This window comes from Zea mays, chromosome 1, assembly GCF_902167145.1.
Source record: "Zea mays cultivar B73 chromosome 1, Zm-B73-REFERENCE-NAM-5.0, whole genome shotgun sequence".
NCBI lineage: Eukaryota > Viridiplantae > Streptophyta > Magnoliopsida > Poales > Poaceae > Zea > Zea mays.
The window spans coordinates 93,168,491-93,190,649 of record NC_050096.1 but is presented as its reverse complement, the minus strand read 5'-3'; the positions used below and the strand labels follow the sequence as shown (position 1 = coordinate 93,190,649).

The following is a 22,159-nucleotide window of genomic DNA, read 5'->3' as shown; positions in this document are numbered from 1 at the left end:
GACTATCAATATCGGGAACACAGATCCGATTCTTGAACCATATCGTGCCTTGCTCATCGTCCGTGAATTCCGGACCTCGTCCTTTAGTAATTAGATCCTTGATCTCTTGTATCCTAGCATCACCAATTTGTCCTTTGCGGATCTCTTTGGTCCAAAGTAGGTTCCTCATCAATAATAACTCCTTCAGTGTGAGTAGCTATCCCCAGGTTAAGTCTCCTAAAATCCACAACAATCTCATCGGGTAACTGGGCAACAACAGCTGAATGAATGTGCTCCTTTCGACTCAAGGCATCTGCAACCAAATTTGCCTTGCCCGGGTGATAGTGAATCTCCAAATCATAATCCTTAATAAGCTCCAACCAACGGCGTTGCCTAAGGTTGAGATCCTTCTGAATGAATATATACTTCAAACTCTTATGATCCGTGTATACTTGACACTTGGTTCCCATAATATAATGTCTCCAAATCTTAAGTGCATGCACAACGGCAACCAGCTCTAAGTCATGGGTGGGGTAGTTCAATTCATGTTTCCGCAACTGACGAGATGCATAGGCGATCACATGTCCTTCTTGCATAAGCACACATCCAAGTCCCTGGCCACATGCATCACAGTAAATGTCAAATCCCTTCTACAGATCTGGCATAATCAATACTAGTGGCGACATCAACCTCTTCTTTAATTGATCAAAGCTATCTTGGCACTTCTCATCACACTTAAATTCTCTTCCCTTCTCCAGAAGCGAGGTCATAGGCTTAAGAATCTTAGAAAATCCTTCAATAAATCTCTGATAGAATCCTGTAAGTCCCAAGAAACTCCAAATCTCCGTAACTGTAGTGGGCACTCTCCACTCCATTATCTTCTTCACTTTAGCAGGATCCACTGCTATTCCTCCATTAGAAATAATATGACCAAGGAATGGCACCTTGTCAATCCAAAACTCGCACTTGCTGAACTTAGCATAGAGTTGATTATCTCGCAACTTCTGTAGCACCAACCTTAGATGTTGTTCATGATCACTTTCATTCTTAGAATAGATAAGAATATCGTCGATGAACACCACGACGAATCTGTCCAAATACTCCATAAACACCTTATTCATCAAATTCATGAAATACGCCGGTACATTGGTTAATCCAAATGACATAACAGTAAACTCATATAATCCATATCGAGTCGAGAAATCCGTCTTGGGAATATCCGATGGCCTAATCTTCATTTGATGATAACCTGATCGGAGATCAACCTTCGAGAATACCCTTGCATCTCTCGTCCGATTAAATAAATCCTCAATGCGGGGTAGTGGACATTTGTTCTTTACAGTGACATCGTTAAGGGACCTATAATCCACAGACATTCTTTGTGATCCATCCTTCTTCTGTACAAACAGAACTGGCGCTCCACAAGGTGAGGAACTCGGACAAATGTACCCGGCCTCTTGTAACTCAGTTAACTGTTTCTTCAGTTCCTTTAACTCTTCTACAGACATCATGTATGGCCGTTTAGAAATAGGGGCATTTCCAGGTAAGAGATCTATGACAAACTCAACTTCTCTATCTGGTGGCATCCCTGGCAACTCCTCTGGAAAGACATCCGGAAAATCCTTAACCACATGGATGTTGTCACCAACAAACTTCCCATCTACTAAGAATGTCGCTAGTCTGGTGGCGGTAGTTACTGCAATTCCAACTTCAAATCTTTCTCCTTTGGAACTAGTGAGTTATATGGTTCCTTTAGCACAGTGTATAAACTGCCTTTGCCTTTCTTAACCATGACATACCAAGGATCACGTCTATAGTGCTCTCTTCTAACACTATAGGGGTAGCTTATCTGGGTTAGAAATATAGGGTAAGAAAGGAAGAATTGTAGACAAGGCGAGTAATTACGAGGAATGTTACTGCGGGGGATTTATTAGCTAAGTAGATTAGTGTGTTATCCACTAAAGCTAATACATTACCTTATGGCGGTACATGCTAAGATGCCCGTCTATACTATTTCAATCAATCAAAGAAGCAAATCAGGCATTGATCATCAGAACAATCAACCAACATTTTTTTATAGAGAAAATAGTTTTAATTTTTGTGTCTTAGGTCTCCTATCTCTTAAAAAGTTCATAAATGTAGGATTCCAAGGTGTGAAATCCATCTTGTCTTAGAGTAGAAAAGGTAAGAATGATCAGAGTAGAGTAGCAGAAGGTGAGACAAGATCAAGATGCGATAAGTATAGAATGAGTCAGAGTATGGTAAGTAGGAAAGGTTTGTCCATTTCTATCTAGGTTTCGTCCTACAGTCAACATTCCTCTGATACCACTTCTGTAACACCCGGTTTTAAGGAACAAAGCCGGGTGCATCTCATACATGCGCTAAGAAGACAACATATATAATAACAGAGTGTATAGAGATAAATGTCACAATAACATTAGAGTATTTATTACATAGCGGAAGACTTATTACAAAGTAAAAGAATAAATATAAAACGAACTAAGGATCGTTGGCGCCAATTGTGGGGGATAGATATCCCCTGGGTCCACTAAAAGAGTAAAGGACCTCACGAAAGGCCCAAGGGCCCAATAAATCGTAAGGTCATTCTTTCGTGGGCCTGGGGAGAAACAACCAGCAAAGCAGAACGACATGAGGCCGGATTGGTGCAAACCCGGACGGCCCACAGCGTCGAGCGAGTGACTGCAACAGAGATCCGACTTTCCCGCGCTGGAGCCTCCATGCAACGAAGCCATGCGAGGATAAGTCGGCGAGGGTTACGTAGGGATAATCTCAAGAGGTTCACTATCTTTTAGCTACTTATTGTTATCTTATCCGCGTGTACTGCCCCACGGTCGAGTATATAAGGCCTAGGGGGCACCCCTTCAGAACGATCGACCCTTTACTTAGCCACCCACGTCAACTCTCTGTATTCTCAATCCAGAGAGCTCTCTCGTAACCACATTCACCAAGCATACTCACCAGGACGTAGGGTGTTACGCATCTCCAAGCGGCCCGAACCTGTAAACCTTGTCCACTGTCCCTCGTGCGATCGGCACGAACCATTTTGCTACAGTCGTCGACACCGTCCTACTCCTAAAACACCTTGAGGGGCAACCCCGGGTGTGCGGTCGGACCCAAAACACCGACAGCTGGCGCGCCAGGTAGGGGGTGTGTCGACGATCCAAGCTAGCTCAATGGCCGTCACCTTCTACAGCAAGATCACCCTGCGTCCTGGATCCGTATTCTGCTTCGGAACAATCTCATCCGTAGCGGATGAAGAAGGAATTCTGCACCGTATCGTGGATCCGCCGGAAAAGAAGTCTCTCCCAACGAACTCCGAAAATACCGGAGAAACACAACCTCCAGCTTTCCGGAAGAAGATCGTCTCCGGAAAGTCGGGGGCTGAGGGCTCGCTGACCTGGAGAACTCCACTGCCTACCTCTCCGACGAAAGAGTGGACACAGATCGCAAGGAAGAAGGAAACCGGGGAGAAGCGAGTTGCTCTTTCCGTTCCTCATGCCTCAAAGGAGAACGGGAAGAAGCTCACCACGACAGCAGCACCATTCTACCCCGACGTCCTCTTCATCGGGAGAGTGGAGTCGCCTATCGTCTCCGACGACGAGCCGACCGTACCCGGGGAAGAACCGCCTCAACGAGAGTCCCGACGATGGAGGAACCGGCGCAGGAACGTTCGACGACATCACGCAGCCGGAGAGCGGGATCCGGAACAGCCTGTCTCGCGAGACGAGGTCTCGGAGATAGGAGAAACTCCGGAAGAACGCGTCTTCAGAGAACGAAGGAACTCCCGACGACGTGATCGTCGACGAGCTTAGGAACAGGCTGAGCAAGATGCAAGGCAACGCCGGGAGAATCCATTCTTCGGGCGTAACCTGAACCCAGACTTCGCCCGAGCTATGACCACGCCGAGCGAAGTCGGAGGGGTATTGGCTCGGATAGCTGATGGACTTCCTCGAACTCCTGACGCTGAGGGCTACCGACGACTGTTCACCCAGGCGGCCAACCATCTTCTACCGCTTGCTCACCCACCGAACGATCTACGACACGCCATCAACAGTCGCCGAGACACGCGAAGCTCCATCAATGCTTCACGCGAGCAGCGGCATGAGAACGACATTCGCCGTCGGGAGGAGTACGACAGGGATCATGGCATCCCGACTCAGAGCCAAGCCACCGGAACTGAGTCGGCAACGGCCTCAACTGGCGGAACCACCCGGGGACGGTCGAGGAACCACAATCACAACTCCCCTCCCCGGGACGGACATCGTCCCCGACGACAGGAGGACACGTGTGGAGTGTCCGCTCTTACTCCGCGCCTTAGGGCCGTCCAATGGCCTCCCAACTTCAAGGTATCCAATGTCGACAAATATGAACCTAAGCAGGATCCAGGGGGTTGGCTAGCCGTCTACACCACCGCTGCCCGGGCTGCCGGGGCATCCGAAGACGTGATGACCGCTTATTTACCCATCGTCCTTGGGCAAGACGCGCTGCAGTGGCTGCGACATCTACCCCGACACTGCATCGACGACTGGGGGGACTTCAGTCGACGCTTCACCGCCAACTTCCAGTCCCTCTCCGACAAGCCGGTGCAACCGTGGGACCTCAAATCCATCAAGCGCCGGGGGGATGAGACTCTTCGGTCGTACCTCAAAAGGTTCCAGACCATGAGAAATCGTATCCCCGAGGTCACGGAGGCGGCCGTGATCGAGGACTTCTACAGAGGATCCAACGACTCGGCTTTTGTCCGAGCCATACTACAGAAAGCGCCGACTACTTCCGAGGAGCTGTTCCGGGAAGCCGACCTCTACATCACCGCCGACGAGCGAGCTCAGGACCTCATCGGAGGAGCAAAGCCTGCACCGGCAGCACCACGACGCGACGCGAACCAGCCACCCGACAAACGCTGGGAGAAGAGGCCTCGCGAAGAAGTACACGCCACCGGACCACCTGTCTCTCGCGCCCGAGGAGGACCTCGCGGAGGCGAGCGCACGCTGGACGACATCCTCGACGCCCAATGCCCATACCACAAGGACATGCGCCACACTCTTCGCAACTGCCGGGACTTCAAGCACTTCGTTGGGCATGGCCGACCCTTCCAACCTCTACCTCCTCCTCCACCGAGGGGAGGACCAGATGAACCACGACAACCTCATCGGCAGGAGGAAGGAGGAGGAGGAGCTTTCCCACGCATCGACAGGGAGGTCAACGTCATCTTCGGCGGACATGGGTCGCAGGAGAGCAAAAGACAACAAAAGCTCAACAACCGCCAGATACTGGTGGCAACCACCGGTCCTCCCGCCCCATACCGGTGGTCGGAACACCCGATCACTTTCACTCGGGGAGATCAATGGCTCAACTTCGACCATCCAGGCAAATATCCGCTCCTCGTCGATCCGGTGATCCGAGAAAGCCGGGTAAAGAAAGTGCTGGTGGACGGGGGGAGCAGCATCAACGTCACCTTCCCCCGGACACTTCAAGGCTTAGGGGTTCGCCTCAAAGAGCTCCACGAGTCGGACACTCCTTTCTTCGGCATCGTGCCGACAGAAGGGGAGTACCCGCTGGGCCACATCTACATGCCAGTCACCTTCGGAACTCCGGAGAACTACAGAACCGAGTTCCTGAGGTTTGAAGTGGCGAACTTCGACTGCGGGTACAACGCCATCATCGGGAGGCCTGGATTGGCCAAGTTCATGGCCATTCCGCATTACACATACATGATACTGAAGATGCCAGGACCGCAAGGGATCATAACTGTGCGCGCCGACTTCCAAGGCGCCGCAGAGTGTTTCCGAGTGGCTATTCAAGCAGCTCTCACCGCCAAGCCATCGACGGCCCCTTCCACACTGGCGAACTCTAAGCCTGAGGAAGACCTCGCAGTACCGACAAGCGAAGCTCAGACCTCGACCTCTATGCAGCCGACTGAAGAAACCAAAAGAATCAACCTGGGGTTCGCTGATGAGCGCAAAACGACTATCATCAGCTCCAGCTTGGACGACAAATAGGAAAGCGCTCTCGTCCAGTTTCTGCAAGATAACCGAGATGTATTCGCATGGCAACCTGCGGATATGCCGGGGGTCCCAAGAGAACTGGCCGAGCACAAATTGAAGGTCTATCCCCAGGCAAGGCCGATTCGGCAAAAACTGCGTCGTTTCACGCCCGACAAGAGAGAGGCCATTCGCACCGAGTTAGCTCGCTTGGTCGCGGCTGGATTCATTAGAGAAGTATTACATCCCGAGTGGTTAGCCAACCCTGTTCTTGTACTCAAAAAGAATAAAGTGGATTGGCGCATGTGTGTTGATTATACTGATCTCAACAAACACTGTCCGAAGGATCCTTTCGGGCTCCCAAGGATAGATCAGGTGGTGGACTCCACCGCTGGATGTTCTATGCTGTCTTTCCTGGATTGCTATTCCGGATACCATCAGATTAGTCTGGCAAAGGAAGATGAAGAAAAAACGGCATTCATTACTCCGTTTGGTGCTTTCTGTTATACCTCCATGCCGTTTGGCCTCAAAAACGCTGGGGCAACTTACCAGAGAGCCATTCAAACATGCTTAGCCGATCACTGGGGCAAGCGTGTGGAGGCCTACGTGGATGACGTGGTAATCAAAACGCAGGACTCAAAAAACTTCATCGAAGACTTACAACTGGTTTTCAACAGTCTGAGGCGATATAGATGGAAGCTTAATCCCGAGAAATGTGTTTTCGGGGTACCAGCAGGAAAGTTGCTCGGGTTTATCGTCAGCCACCAGGGAATTGAGGCTAATCCAGATAAGATTGAAGCTATCATGAAGATGGAAGCACCTCGATCGCAAAAGAAGGTTCAGCGACTTACTGGATGTATGGCAGCTCTGAGCAGATTTATATCCAGGCTAGGAGAAAAAGGTTTGCCATTTTACAAGTTACTCAAGAAGGTGGATAAGTTTCAATGGACTTCAGAAGCACAAGAAGCTCTAGATGCTCTGAAAAAATTCTTGACAACACCACCAGTACTAAAACCACCCCGGCGAGCTACGTCAACTCAACCAGCTGAAGATTTGCTACTGTATATCTCTTGCACGACTCACGTGGTAAGCACCGCGTTGGTAGTCGAGCGAGTAGAAGAAGGACATGCCTATCCAGTACAACATCCTGTTTACTTCATTAGTGAAGTCCTAGGCCCCTCAAAGAAAAAGTATCCTCAAGTTCAGAAGCTATTATACGCAGTACTTCTAACTGCCCGCAAGCTGCGTCACTACTTTGACGACCACAAAGTCATAGTAGTTACAAGTTTTCCAATAGGGGATATTCTTCACAACAAGGAAGCCATTGGTCGAATAGCCAAGTGGGCTTGCGAGCTGGGATCTCATGACATCGAGTTCCGACCTCGCACTGCCATCAAAACTCAAGCACTGGTTGATTTCGTATCAGAGTGGACCGAACAACAAGTACCAGACAACCCGGAGACTGCAGAAGTATGGCGAATGTATTTTGATGGCTCACTGAAGCTGCAGGGAGCAGGAGCAGGGATTCTCTTTACTGCGCCTGGAGGCGAACACCTCAAGTACGCCCTCCAGTTGCTATTCCCGGCCTCCAACAATGCAGCCGAGTATGAAGCTTTGATCCATGGATTGAACATTGCCATATCATTGGGCGTCAAAAGATTAATGGTATACGGAGACTCTCTGGTAGTCATCAGCCAGATAAACAAGGAGTGGGATTGCTCAAGCGATTCAATGGGAAAATACTGCACTGCCGTCCGAAAGCTGGAAGATAAATTCGAGGGTCTGGAATTTCATCATGTAGAAAGAGATCGGAACACAGCAGCCGATGTACTGTCCAAGCTAGGGTCCAGTCGAACTCAGGTACCACCTGGAGTTCTCGTGCAAGAAATTCTGCAGCCGAGTATCTCAATGGATCAAACAGAAGAGTGCAACATCATAGATCAACCCGAGTCAGACTCTGATGACTGGAGAAGGCCGATCATTAAGTATATAAAGAATGAAGAAGAACTAGACGACAAGAATTCGGCAGAACGCATTGCAAGACAGTCGGCTCACTATACACTCATTGGGGAAATATTGTACAGAAGGGGCGCATCAGGCATCCTCATGAAGTGCATTCTCCCGACCACTGGGAAGCAACTTCTGGAAGAGGTCCATGCAGGGCAATGTGGAATACATGCAGCATCCAGAACACTAGTCGTGAAGGTTTTCAGGTCAGGATTCTATTGGCCGACAGCGAAGAACGATGCAGCCGAGTTAGTTCAGAGGTGCGAAGCCTGCCAATACTTGTCAAAGCAACAACACATGCCAGCACAGCAACTGCAGACCATACCAGTAACCTGGCCTTTCACATGCTGGGGACTGGATATGATTGGACCTTTCAAGAAAGCTCAAGGGGGATATACTCATGTATTGGTGGCGATTGACAAATTCACTAAATGGATAGAGTTCAAGCCCATTGCTTCTTTAACCTCTGCTAAGGCCGTGGAATTCATACAAGACATAATATTCAGGTTCGGGATACCAAACAGCATCATCATTGACTTAGGATCCAACTTCACCAGTTCAGAATTCTTCGACTTCTGCGAGCAAAAGAGCATTCAGATCAAGTACGCATCTGTAGCACATCCAAGAGCCAACGGACAGGTTGAGCGAGCCAACGGAAGGATATTGGAGGCACTCAGGAAAAAGGTCTTCGATAAGAATGAAAAATTCGCAGGAAAATGGATAAGAGAATTGCCTTATGTTGTTTGGAGCCTAAGAACCCAACCTAGCCGAGCCCTGCATGGAAACACTCCTTTCTTCATGGTCTATGGGTCGGAGGCAGTGCTACCTGCTGATCTCAAGTTTGGGGCGCCAAAGTTGATCTTCGAAAGCATAGCAGAAGCTGAGGCCACCAGGCTGGAGGACATTGATGTACTTGAGGAAGAACGGCTGAATGCGGTAATCCAATCAGCACGGTACCAGCAGACTCTAAGGCGCTATCACGACAAGGCTGTGCGGCAACGGTTCTTTTCAGTAGGAGACCTCGTCCTCCGCCGAATTCTAACGGGGGAGGGACGGCACAAGTTATCACCTTTATGGGAAGGACCCTTCATAGTAACAGAAGTCACTCGGCCCGAATCGTATCGCCTCACTCAGATGGATGGCACAGAAGTTGGGAACTCCTGGAACATAGAGCACCTCAGAAAGTTTTATCCCTAGCTGTATTTCAAAACTGCTAGGGTGACAATGTATTATGTAAAGTGGAAATATGTCATCAATAAAGAGAGATTTCAAAGACACTCAGCTCGTTTACGATTGACTCGCATTCTTACTTAACTCGGGGTGACCACTATGCCCTACAAACGGAGCAATCGACTTAAGTCGGCAACGACTTAAGGCGGTGCAACATGCTCACGCTTACTTAACTCGGGGTGACCACTATGCCCTACAAACGGAGCAATTGACTTAAGTCGGCAACGACTTAAGGCGGTGCAACATGCTCACGCTTACTTAACTCGGGGTGACCACTATGCCCCACAAACGGAGCAATCGACTTAAGTCGGCAACGACTTAAGGCGGTGCAACATGCTCATGCTTACTTAACTCGGGGTGACCACTATGCCCTACAAACGGAGCAATCGACTTAAGTCGGCAACGACTTAAGGCAGTGCAACATGCTCACGCTTACTTAACTCGGGGTGACCACTATGCCCTACAAACGGAGCAATCGACTTAAGTCGGCAACGACTTAAGGCGGTGCAACATGCTCATGCTTACTTAACTTGGGGTGACCACTATGCCCTACAAACGGAGCAGTCGACTTAAGTCGGCAACGACTTAAGGCGGTGCAACTTGCTCACGCTTGCTTAACTCGGGGTGACCACTATGCCCTACTAACGGAGCAATCGACTTAAGTCGGCAACGATTTAAGGCAGTGCAACATGCTCACGCCTACTTAACTTGGGGTGACCACTATGCCCTACTAATGGAGCCATCGGCTAAAAGTCAGTGGCGACTTAAGCCGATGCAACATGCCTCAACAATTCAGGGGATGACTTCCATATCCCACAAACGAATTTCATAATCATCATGCGTCATTTCATTACTATAAATTTACGAACTGATGAATTCTGATACAATAAGAAAGTCATTATATCATTCGAATGCTGAACTAATGTCCTCTGACAAATACTCGATTATGCTAACCGCGCACTCAAAGCACGCAAAAGTTTTTCTTTATTTTGCAAAGTCTTTCTCAGGAGCGACCGACGAAGAAGGGCGACTCGAGGAATCAGGGGCAGCATTCACATCAGCTCTTATGTCTTCAGGAACAACCACGCTGGGAATCTCAAGATACTCAGTCTTCCGCCCGCGGCGCATCTCCAAACTGGCACCTCCGACCAACTGATGTTGTCCCCCGGCCATCCCAGGGCGACAATGATACAGGTATTTCCATAAGCCGAAATGCGGCAGCACGCCAAGAAAGGCTTCGCATAAGTGAACGAAGATGGAGATTTGCAGAATTGAGTTAGGGTTCAGATGGGTCAGGTTAATGTGGTAGAAATCAAGGAGACCGCGGAAAAAGGGAGAGATGGGAAGGCCAAGGCCGCGGAGAAGAAAAGGGGCGTAAACTACAGACTCGTGGGTATCCTCTGTCGGGACAGTAGTCCCGTGGCAAATCCGCCAAGAACAGAGTTCCCGCGGAGGAAGAACCCCGATGGACACGAGGTGGAGGAGTTCAGCTTCGGAAATGATGGACATGTGGTTACCTGCAAAAGGCAACTGGCTGTTGGGATCGATCGGAGGAATCACCACAGCAGACGAGCTCGCGATCTTCCTCTTGGGCGCCATCTCAATTCTACCAGCGAGCAGAGTGGAGGCGAGCGGCAGAGAGGATTCGGAAGCGGGAATGCAAGAACTAGGGCACAGAAAGCAAAGGCGGCTAAAAGCGCAGCTCTTATGGGATATTCTCGAGCCAGATACCGTTTCAAAAAGTGCCCAGTCATCACCCGGCGGTTATTTCCAAAACCAGCGTGCCATGTGGTCACCCGGCAGTTATCCCCAGAACACCGATGCGCCACCTCATCACTCGGCCATCATCCTCAAAGTGGCTCGGGCGGCCTGCCGTCACTCGGCGTTGCCTCTAAAACGCTGATTTCGTATTCAGTTGCTCGGCATTACTTCTAAAATGCCGACATCGACCTCCAGTCACTCGGCGTTGCCTCTAAAACGCTGATTTCGTATTCAGTTGCTCGGCATTACTTCTAAAATGCCGACGTCGACCTCCAGTCACTTGGCGTTGCCTCTAAAACGCTGATTTCGTATTCAGTCGCTCGGCATTACTTCTAAAATGACGACGTCGACCTCCAGTCACTCGGCGTTGCCTCTAAAACGTTGTTTTCATGTTCAGTTGCTTGGCATTACTTCTAAAATGCCGATGCCGACTTCCAGTCATTCGACGTTACTTCTAAAAACGTTGATATCATATTCAGTCACTCGGCGTTGCCTCTAAAACGCTGACACAATCTTCAGTTACTCGACAGTTACTTCTACAAGCGCCGACACCACCTACAAAGTTACTCGGCAACCATTTCAGAAAACACCAGTTCAATGCCCGAGTATTTCATTTACTCTTTCAAAGGAATTAGACTCACAAGTAAGCAGGACAGTCATCAAAAGAGAAGCCAAACGTCATTCTTTCATTCAAAGGGAAGTTAATAAACTTACAAATCAACTCTTCGCGAGTTGATACTTCCCTACTATTACTACATTACATTACTACTACTACACTACGCTATACTACTCTACATTACTACTACATTATTCTAACTATACTATACTATACTAATATCTAAGAAGACCAGTGGCGTCTAGCCACTGGCCCTGCCCCTGCCGCCGCCGCCGCCCTTGGTGCTGCCCTTGCTGCTGCCGCCTTTGGTGCTGCCCCTGCTGCTGCCGCCGTCACCGTCCCTGCCGCCGTCGCCGCTGCCCCTGCCGCTGCCGTTGCCGTCGCCGTCGCCACCGTCGTCGTCGTCGTCGTCGTCCTCGTCCTCGCCACCGCCGTCCGAGTCCTCCTCATCCGAGGAGTACTCCGACTCATCCAAGCCCTCGAGCCCGGAGCGCTCGACGGCCTGGATGTATGTCCAGACTTCCGCGGCTATCCCCTGGGAGTCGTCCGAGTCATCGGACGACGCCGGGGGAGAGACGGGAGCCGGAGATCCCTCGGACCCGGAGGAGAACTCCTCCTCCGAGTATTCCGAGTCACCGAAATCCTCCGATGGAGGAGTCGGTTCGCGCTTGCGCTTGTTACTCTTGCCCATGGCGGAAGCAGACGGGAGAGAAGAGAAGGAAGCAGTAAAGAACAGCGAGGAGATGTGAAAAAACTAGAAAGGCAACGGCGTTATTTATAAAGGGAGAAGGCAACCGCTCACCTCCAACCGCGGTCACTGAACAGTCGCAAAGCATTCAATAAGCACTTCCACCCGTCTGAAGACACGTCAGGCGGCTGACGCCGTTTCACGCAACACTACACCCATTGGGACTCCAGTCAACAGCGCGAAGGATATGATTACACTCGCCGTCACATCACATTACTACTTAGAAGCAGCCGGCTAAAACACTCAGCGTACCAAGCTGTCCCTTGCCCACACCCATTGGGGGGGACGCCCAGGAATTATCAGTATATTTTTCAAATTGGTCACATCTGTGCAGGGCACGCAGTGAATGCCTCAAGACAAAAATGAGATATCAGTGAGAATTAGAGGGAAGCCAAATATAGCCAGTGGAGTACAAAATATGGTCGACAGAAACGACTTGAAGACTAGACAGAGAACGTCCATCAAATGTCCAATCAGTCACAGAGCAAATAAATTGCACTACCCAGCAAGATATGGATGGATTGCGAACTCGGCTGCAAAAGACAAAAACGCATGCTGACCTCTGAAGCATAATATTGATGACATAGTGCGGATGACATCATGCCAATTTTTTACAAGCAGAAAGGATAATCTTCAGCAAAAAGACGCAAAAGAAAGACCTTCGAGTGGATTATCCTCAAAAATCCACTTGAAGGTCGGAGGCTACACCCATTGGGTGCACCTCCGGTGCACCCCATGGATTATCATTCCAAGCCGAGATAGTGCCGATTTCTAAAGCGTGGGACAAGATTAAAAAGCCAACCCTCAACTAAAGTGGAGGAACACAAATGGAAATAATCTCTACTGAAGACCTTCGAGTAGATTATTTTCTAAAATCTACTCGAAGCTCGGGGGCTACACCCATTGGGTGCACCTCCGGTGCACCCAATGAAGTTCAGAATCCTACAAATTGGAATGCCGACCTCTAAGGCACAGGCACGAAACTAGGCTTTGGTCAACGAGTGATCGGAGCAGGAGAAGACAACAGGAAGCCATCTTTCTTTAAATCACCTACAAGCTGGACCTGGGATCTTCGGGTCGATTACCTCTAAATTAACCCAAAGATCGGGGGCTTGTGGGGGATAGATATCCCCTGGGTCCACTAAAAGAGTAAAGGACCTCACGAAAGGCCCAAGGGCCCAATAAATCGTAAGGTCATTCTTTCGTGGGCCTAGGGAGAAACAACCAGCAAAGCAGAACGACATGAGGCCGGATTGGTGCAAACCCGGACGGCCCACAGCGTCGAGCGAGTGACTGCAACAGAGATCCGACTTTCCCGCGCTGGAGCCTCCATGCAACGAAGCCATGCGAGGATAAGTCGGCGAGGGTTACGTAGGGATAATCTCAAGAGGTTCACTATCTTTTAGCTACTTATTGTTATCTTATCCGCGTGTACTGCCCCACGGTCGAGTATATAAGGCCTAGGGGCACCCCTTCAGAACGATCGACCCTTTACTTAGCCACCCACGTCAACTCTCTGTATTCTCAATCCAGAGAGCTCTCTCGTAACCACATTCACCAAGCATACTCACCAGGACGTAGGGTGTTACGCATCTCCAAGCGGCCCGAACCTGTAAACCTTGTCCACTGTCCCTCGTGCGATCGGCACGAACCATTTTGCTACAGTCGTCGACACCGTCCTACTCCTAAAACACCTTGAGGGGCAACCCCGGGTGTGCGGTCGGACCCAAAACACCGACACCAATGTCGACTGAGAAACGCCACCTAGATCAAGTCGAATGCCTCAGTGTTAGGCGACTCCACTTCGACCACCTTTTCTTCTCCTGTGGGGGGGTGTGAGACAGCAAGGGTGAGCTCACATACGTTCATAGCTCAACAAGTCGTGGAGAATAATGTGGCATGAACTCACCAAAGGTGGGAGTTCATGAAGTGTAAGGCTGATCAATGAAATAAAGGCTGAGGCTAAGCATTGCTTTTATAAGTTGGTCAAAATTTTATTAGCAATTACTAAGTGTAAGTAAATACCAAACCATAATAATAATAAAGAACAGTAATAGTAAAATAATCCCAAATGTGATGCAAATGTCAAATTAAATTTAAGTTCCATAATTAATCATGTGAGGGTCCGAGCCGCTCATGACCGTGAGCACGGCTAGTATACTAGTTTTACACTCTGCAGAGGTTGCGCATCTTTACCCACAAGTCATGTTACCCATCTGCCAAGAGATGGCCAATCCCATACACCTCTACCGAGGAGGCGAGGCAGGGTAACACTACGAGGCCTTTATAAAGTTCCACTAGCTTCAGAAATCCCGCTACAGTTTATAGGAAGCTCCAGTGCAGGGTTCTTGCCTGACCGCCATCGCAGCAAAATCAGCACAAGGACCTCCCTACACTGACCACTCCCCTACTGCCCTTGCCCCTTTCAGGTAAGGAAGACCTCCACTAGCTTTCCTAGTTAATCAGCCAAGGGCGTCCCATTAAACCCTTGTGGTAGCACTGTTTTCCCGGGTGGTCGCTCCATGTTCCCATTAATTTAATGATCTTAACATGAACAGTAATAATAACAAGATAATAACAGGATAATCATGAGTAGTGTGCCTCCATACCCAATCCTCATAAAGCAATAGCAAGTACTACCCAAAAATATTTCAGGGGTGAACAAGGTATAGAGGTAATCAAAACTAGGGTAACATAAAGGATCCCATCAAAATTATCCTATGCAGATCATTAAAATTAATAAGAACATGGCTGGGAAAAGTAAGTGATCAAGGGCACAACTTGCCTTCAATGAGCTCCTGCTCAGCTATCTCTACTTGTTGAACTTCAGAATCCATAGTGGCTTGCTCGTCTACTCGCATCAACACAATACATACATAGTATAGCAAAAATTAACATTGCACCAAACATGTAAATAAAATACACAGTAAAAATCTACACATTAAAATGAAATCATAGGAACTGGAATCACTAAATTTGGAGTTATAGTATTCAAGTTATGAATTTCCTAAGGTTTAATGTGATTAAAATAGGATTAGATGAGAAATTAATTTTCTAACTGAGTTCATGTCAAAACAGTGATACTAAATGATAAAGAATATTATTACAAAATTTTAGAAACTGGAATGGTTCAATTTGGAGTTCATAAGAATTTTCTACCAATTAAACAAGTTCTAGTAATTATTTTTGTATTAAAAATGCATTTCTGATTTATTTTCTCTGTTTTTCGAGTTTTCTGGACTGGGCCTCATTTTCTAGAAAAGACAGGGGCTATTCTACAAGAATTCCCAAGACACAAAGTGCTGTACAGGGTGGACTGCGGGTTGATTCCTATAATGAGCGGGGTCTCTTTTATAAAACCACCAGCTGAAGGGGTATCCAGAAACCCTGGCCGTTGGATCAACGATGCACGTCTCAGATTAGAACCTAGCCTTCCCGATTTCCAATCGCACGATCCGGAACAAGCGGCCCAGATTTAAAATCGTGAAGATTCGTCTGATACGACCGATTAAGATCTGAGGGTTGGAATCTAAATGGGTCAACACATCCTAATCTCACCCGTCCCGTGGCCATCCAACGGTTGAGGGATCGTCTTCCCCCAACAGAGCCAAGCTGGGGAGCGCCCCTGCCCATGGCGGCCATCTCGCCGGTGCTTCGCCAAATTCTACCGCCCCGGTGACTAAGTTCGAGTAAGCACGTGTGGAAAACGAAATTGATGGCTAGGAGAACCTGGAGGAGGTGTCTCACCACCCGAGAGGACGGCGACGCGGTCAGTCGACGGTGCAGAGCCGACCGCGGACACCGGTGAGGAATCAGCCAAGCTCCGGCAACCCACGCAGTCTTCAATGCCCGGCGAGGAGACCCGGTTCGCCGCACGCACAGGAAGCCCCTGGTGACTAGCGCGCAAACCCGCAGAGCACCCTCCCAGCGACACTCGCCAGTTCTCTCTCGCTATTTCCAACGTCAAGCTCTAGTCGCCAATGGCGATTGGGTCGTCACCAGGAACGGGGCGTGGCCGATTATTTTTATAGGCACGACGAGGCTTCAGGATCCTGGCGGTCGCGGATGGGGAGCTTGCGTCAGCGCAACAGTTGCGGCCGAATCAGGCGGCATCTACGGCGTTGGCGACGAGCACTTTACGGGGTTTGTTGAGCCGGCCGCGTGAATCGTGGATCGTGCAAGCCTGCTGCAAGGCGCAGGGAGGAGAGGCACCAGCGCATAGGGGCGGCGGACGTAGCCTAGGATCTCGGCGTGGATTTCGGATCGAGCGGAACCACCCGAGCTCTGGCGGTGCGATCCCAGGCGCTACGCAGTGGATCCGAAAGCAGGGAAAGAAGAAACTTTTGCCATCCCGGCCCGCACGTCAGTGACACAATGAATAACGTGACGACCCTGGATGTCAGCTCGATCGAGGGGCCCACATGACAGTGGCGTGACGCGCGTGGGCGAGCGCGAGGCGCAGTGGAAGCGCGAGTTGGGCCGGCGGGGAAGGAAATCGGCCCAAACGGTTATTTCGTTTGTTCTTTCTTTCTTTTTTTATTTTATTTTCCTTTCCAAATTTAAGTCTCCAATTCAGATTCAAATTCTGTTTGAACTTAGGTTTTCCAATTATCCAATAAAAATCCTAATATGAAGATAACACCTATTATTTATTTACCTATAATATATATATTTATAGTGTATATTCCTTTTTTTCTTCTGTTTTCTAATTTCTCGAATTTCTTTTAGATGTCAAATTCTACTTTGGATTTTAATATATTTCTTGTCACATTATTTTTTATATTGCCACAAAATGCACACAAAATAAAAATCCTAGCATGATGCATAATTTAATAGTATATCTTTTTACTAATTATTTATTTTTGAATATGGCGTTCACATGTGATGATGCCTAAAGGTCGAACTCACATAAGGAGAATTTTTTTCTCTATTTATATTATTTCTAACAAATTACAAATTGGGTATTACAGCAAGGTTCCATTGTGTTATCCTCTCCATTGCAGCGTACCCTCCGGTTGCAAATGCCATGAGTATTGTATTATATGCGTACGCACAAGGCACAACTCTAGCTGTCTCTGTCTGGTCAAACAACTCCTCAGCATCATTTAGCTTCCCTGCCTTGCACAACACCCAAATCATGCTTGTGGTGAAAATGAGAGCCTGAGCATTGCTGATGCTAGCGATAATTGCTAGGATATGCTTGGTTGTTCTCTGGCTGTGAATTAAAGGCTCAAGATCGATGAAGATGTGCCCCAGCGCGATGAAGTGGTCCTAGCTGCCAGACCTCTGGAAGGACGTCTGGTTCTTGAGCCACCAGAGCAGCCTCAGGCCTGCCGTGTTGTGGTCAGCAGCAGTAGAGTTATTCCCCCACAGGTGGCTGCCGACGTCGAGGCCGCGGATGAAGCAAATCATCGAACACCTGTTGGGCAAGGTGTTGGGAACTGCCTCCTCCTCGTTGTGGCGCAAGCCGAAGATGAGGTCACCGTTGGGGCGGCGCATGAAGACGATGGTGGCCCTCGTGTAGACAATTGAACCTTCCAGGAACATGTTAAGCCACGTTCTGAGATCGGCGAGCTCGACGGCTGCCTGCCCGCCGCATGAAACCACGACATCTGCCTCCGGAGCCACAGGGTCCACCGCCCATGAGCGCTTGAAGCCTAGGTCCCCGAGAGGCTGCTTCAGGTACCTCTCCTCCAACACTCTGGACGAGTTGAACACGAACCTCCAGCTGGCTTGCAGGTTCCACAGGCAGTGCTGCCTCACTGAAGCGTCGATCTGCTCATCCAGAGCTCCTGCCATGTAGTTCCTGCTCCACTCGATGGGGAGGAGTTTGTGTTGGTCATGCTGGACGCGGTAGATGTGGCAGAACTCCCATGGGTTGCCCCTAGTGTCGTGCATGACTTGGTCTTGTACGCGCTCCTCTCCATCCGAGTCGAGCTTGGGGAAGATGGGCTCCGCATAGTATTGCACGTGCTGCTGCAACTTTGTGTCGTTGGTGTCCAGGCGGAAGTGGTTCATCTCGCGAATGGAAACGGAGGAAGATGTGGGCGCAGCCGTGACCGAGGCGGGGCCACGCTGGACGAGCTCCTTGGTGAGGTGAAGCGGTACGGCAAGCTCGAGGGAGATGTCGGTGATCTGAACAGCGTCGTTGGTTGTGCACGCGAACGCCGCAGTGTCGACGACGAGCTGCTCCGAGCAGACGAGGTTGGATTCGTGCAGATCCGTGGCGCGCACCTCGGCGATACAGCGCTGCTACACCTCTAGGTTGGCCAGCCTCTGCACCGCCGCGGTTGCCTCCATAGTCGCGTGCCACTTGCGGATCGGCTGCTTGAGTTGGCTCCAGCAGAAGGTCGTCGGGAGCGAGGGTCCCGCTGGTGGCCTCGCAGATGGGGGTGAGGTAGGACAGCGCAGATCTGCTGCCTCCGTGGATGGAGGTGTCGAAGCTGTATTCGGCGCCAGTGGCGATGAGTTCGGTGATGCGCCGGTGGCGATGATTTCGGTGACGGTGTGCAGCGGGTCAAGTTGCCGTAGGACCATATGGGCACCGACCGCCGCACCATTTCGTAGCAGATCACTCACTCCACCGTGGCCACGTGCAAGTGTGTCCTGAATCTCCTGCACCAGCTACAACACCACCCCATCTCCTCGAGTCGGCGCCGCTGCAGGGAGGAGTGAGCTTGCAGCGGCGCTAGGGACCGGAGCCGGAGAAGACGGGGTGGATTGGATGAATCCAACTGGCGAGGCTTGAGAAGGGTTGGGAACGGAGTAGGCGCCACAGTTGAGGACCAGCATCGAACACTTGGTGGGCGCGGTCGCGAGCTCAACGTAGGGGAAGTATCCTAGGGCCATGTGGTCCAGGAGGTGGTGGTGTCGCGAGCACTCGGGGCAGGAGTTGAAGAGGTCGCGCCAATAGGCGCCTAAGAAGCGGGCCAGCGCCACCGTGTCGGGCTGCACGTCGAGGAGGCCTCCCAAGCCGGAGTGGTACATGATCTCGTCCAGGGAGTAGCGCTCGTTGGGGTCGATGTTTGGTGCCGGCGGGAAGGGCTCGTACCACGCCGAGAGGCCCTGCTTCGGGGCTGGTTGCCACGTCGCCTCCTCACAGATGTTCTCATCCGTTGTACGCTAGTGCTTGGTGGTGACCGCGGGAAAAAGGACGGCGGTGTCGGTGGCGAGCAGGGCCAGGGTGCACGGGCAAGGGGCGACAGGCTGGAGATGGGGGTGGCGGCGGATTTGGGAGAAGGGCTTGCGAGAAAGGGGAGGTGGTTGGCGTTGGGCGATTGTGAAGGCGTGGCGAGCGGGCGAAATCCTCGCGCGGCTGGGGAGGAAGGGGGCAGAGCTACCTCCGGATGAGGATGGCGGCGTTGAGCTGCGCAGCATGCGACTGGTGGTTTGCGAACGGGGATGGAGGCCGGGTTGCGGGAGGGGATTCGCGCTGGGGGTGGGCGGTTCGCGCGGGCTGCTCCAGGCGGGGCAGTCTACACTACCCCTTAATAGTTAGTAGAGATCAGTTGATGGTTGTAACCGGTACTAAAGGTACCCATATACATGCCCTTAAAAGAATGCCAAGAGTGTATTTCCTCTACTGCCTTTAACGTTCTCTAGTATGGATTAGAGCTACCAACTGCTACTAAATGTACTAATTAGCATTGATCCATGCAACAAAGAGCAAACACTAATAGGGTGTTTTGTTCCTCTGACTAAAGTTTAGTGCGTGTCATAAAGGATGTTTGAATGTTAATTATGAATATTAAATATATTTTAATTATAAATGTAATTATATAGATAAAAACTAAATGACTAGACAAATTTATTAAGCCTAATTACTTTCTTATTAGTGAATATTTACTATAGCATCACATGGACGAATCATATACTAATTAGGCTTAATAGGTTTGTCTTGCCTTTTAGTCCTCATATGTACAATTAATTTTATAATTAGACTATTTTTAATATTTCTAACTAGCATTCAAAAATTCGAGGTAACATAGACTAAATTTAGTGAGAGTATCCAAACACCATCTAAGACCTTTAGTGGCGATCACATAGTGGTTGAGAAAATATGATACAAGCCAGTTTCTACTTGTTACTAAAAATGGTTTTATGTGTGCACCCTCTAATATGTTGGTACAGTACCTGCCTTCTCTCTCAATTAAAATACATAGAACATAGATGGTGCTGACACCTACACTCTTTTTACTTATTCAAGTCATTACTAAATAAATGCTTAGTGTTTTAAATAACAGAAATGACGAGATGGCCGAGTTGGTCTAAGGCGCCAGATTAAGGTTCTGGTCCGAAAGGGCGTGGGTTCAAATCCCACTCTCGTCAATTTTTTGAAATTTTATTTCTAAACTTTTCACAAGCTCAACTATTTTGCACCATTCTCTGTTTTAACAAAACTTGTCTCGAGCTATCACGGATTATTTATACTCATTTAATTTTCTATTTTTTAACTTTTCCTAAGCTAAAGTTCACAAGTTATTTGTACTCACTTTATTTCCTGTCATGGCCTCGGTTTGTCGATGAAATGCTACACGAAGCTAGAGCCCAGCAAATGTTTTTATAGAACGCCCACCATTGCAGTCTGCAGAGGCAACTGGGCAAGTAGAGCCCAAAATTGCAAATATTAGAAAGATATGTACCGATATGGTTATGAAACAAAATATTTCTGTTGTAAACAAATTGAATGTCGTTTGATTTAAATTGCTGTGAATTGTCTATTGTGAACAAAATGTATACTATTTATGTGCATTTTGTTTAATTAAAGAATCAATTTTATATTTATGTTCCTAATCTTTTTACAAATAAAACTAGATTCCACTCGCTATATAATTCTTATTAAAACATATCTTTATTTCATGTATTCTAATAATTAGTTTTTAATCCCATTTTATTTTCTATTCGATGTATCTCTTCACTAGTATAATGAATTAATAGATCAATTTTATCATTCTGTTTTTATTAGAAATATATTTTCTTAATTATTTTTAGCCTTATTTTAAGTAATATTCAAGCCGGTTTCAAATTTGTACTAAAAATGTTTTTTCAAAGTAGTAGTAGAAAAGTGAATCTCTTTAGTTCAGCTTATGCATTTTTAAAGCAGAAGCAGGTTTAAAAAAATTGAACAAGACGGAGAGTTAGTCTTATAAGGTGAACACCTGATGAGCTGACTTGTATGTGTAATAGTTGTATGTGTGCATCGTTTTTTGTCTCCTCAGCAAAAAGTCGATATACAGTATCACGCTATCACACTCACGTACACTACATACTTGTTGATATGTTTGGACTTTTTTTCAAAAAAAAAAAACTGCAAGCGGCTTTGGCGATAAACTCATGGTCTGTTTTTAAAAAGAGAACATTTGTTTTTTGAGATGGAAACACAATTCCGTTAATTAACCTGTTTGGTAAATCACTGGAAACGTGACGAATTACAAACTCTGCTGCCTGATCTAGCCACAACCTAGAATTACCCACATTCAAACAAGCACCAAAAGATCCTAGACAAACAGCTACTTTACAAGTTCTATGAGACTTGACAATATTACGATATATGAAACTAAAGGTCATATGAATTTTTATTTCCCTGAACAACACTCCCTACCTCTAATCGATCAAAATCTATAGAAGAAAGTACATATACCATAATACCAAGGTCTGGGCCTCTTATTCAATAAACACTCTGCATGCCAACAGGCAACAGATGCTGTCAGTTCCAATCCTTCTAAAGAAGCCACATTTACATCATGAAGGGCACTTAGAAGAAATTGCAAAGGCCCTGCAGCAGCTGCCATAAAGGCTCCTTTGTGATCTCGGATT

General features: G+C 48.5%; 1 non-coding gene across 1 annotated transcript; it reads left to right on the top strand.

The window, feature by feature from the left end:
- The first annotated feature begins 20,590 nt into the window (after nt 1–20,590).
- Nucleotides 20,591–20,671, top strand: TRNAL-AAG (transfer RNA leucine (anticodon AAG)). The gene has a single exon. It is a non-coding gene; the product is annotated as a tRNA-Leu (tRNA).
- The last annotated feature ends 1,488 nt before the right edge of the window (nt 20,672–22,159 follow it).